Consider the following 1094-nt stretch of genomic DNA (forward strand, 5'->3'; position numbering starts at 1 on the left):
ACAGTATAGGGAGAAGGCTGAGCGGAAGCTGTTTATTAGGGATCACTACAATCTTATATAGGGTTAGTTGAGGGGGCGTGGTTATTTCATGAAGCTGAATCTATATAAGGCTAGCAATGTAGTCTTTGGCCTATGATAGGTTTAAAATGTGAGGGGAGGGCGGAGGGGTTATGATGTCCTGAGGGGAGGGGCCCTGTGCTGTGCTCTGCATTTCTGTCTAAGTCTTGTACAATGTAGCTAGTTCTATCCGGTTTTCTTACCAGTACTGGCATTTTCACGTGGGGGTTGAATTAGGCTAGGACTTCCTCTTACAATGTAGTTTAATATTTCTGTTAACCCTTACAAGTGAATATAAAAAAGCAGTAGAAAAAAAATCTCAAACTGAATCTAAGGAATCACCAGTTATGTCTTTCTCCAGGAATGATAACCAGAACCTGCAAGGCCTCAGATTGTTTTTTCCAGAGTGATGTCAGTTTCTATACACTCACTTTTGTTTTTCTGGGGAAGAAGCTGAAGCTTCATTAAGTTCTCAACGAGTCTGCGGCCTTGTAAAGTTTAAGGCTACTGATTTGTGGGCATTGATTTTATACCCTGAGGCACTACTATATTTCTCAATCACTTCCAGGAGTCTTATGGTTGAGTCTCTGGGGTTTTCTAAGTATATACCAAAAACTATGGAACAAATTTCCATATCATCTTTGCGCAGGGGCCATGCTAATCTTCTCTGTATGGTTTCACTTTTAGTATATGTTCTACTGAAGCAAGCACCTTGTAACATTTGAGAACTAAGGCTTTCTGAAGGAATATGAATTCAGCGTCCAATTCTTCTGTTTTGAGTCAGAGTCTGAAAAAAAAAAAAAAGCTGTTCAAGTGTAAGGCAGGAGGTTTGTTGGTTTTGTTTAGCAACACAGCTTTAATCACAGTGCAGAAGCTGTCATGACACTTGCCCCGTGGAGTCCCTGCCTTGGCCCTCTTCTCCTTCCCTCCAGTCCTTAAGCACAGCTCCAGACCACGTTTCTTATCCTTAGGTGAGCTCAAATTCACTGAAAGTCTCAGCTCCCCCTGCCCAGTGTGGGAGCACAGCACTCTGGTAT

At 42.3% G+C, this 1094-nt stretch overlaps 1 pseudogene; it reads right to left on the reverse strand.

The window, feature by feature from the left end:
- Nucleotides 1-668: 668 nt before the first annotated feature.
- Nucleotides 669-768, reverse strand: LOC111726337 (annotated as a pseudogene).
- Nucleotides 769-1094: the final 326 nt, after the last annotated feature.

This window comes from Otolemur garnettii, unplaced genomic scaffold, assembly GCF_000181295.1.
Source record: "Otolemur garnettii isolate 467f Iridium unplaced genomic scaffold, OtoGar3 scaffold00061, whole genome shotgun sequence".
Classification (NCBI taxonomy): domain Eukaryota; kingdom Metazoa; phylum Chordata; class Mammalia; order Primates; family Galagidae; genus Otolemur; species Otolemur garnettii.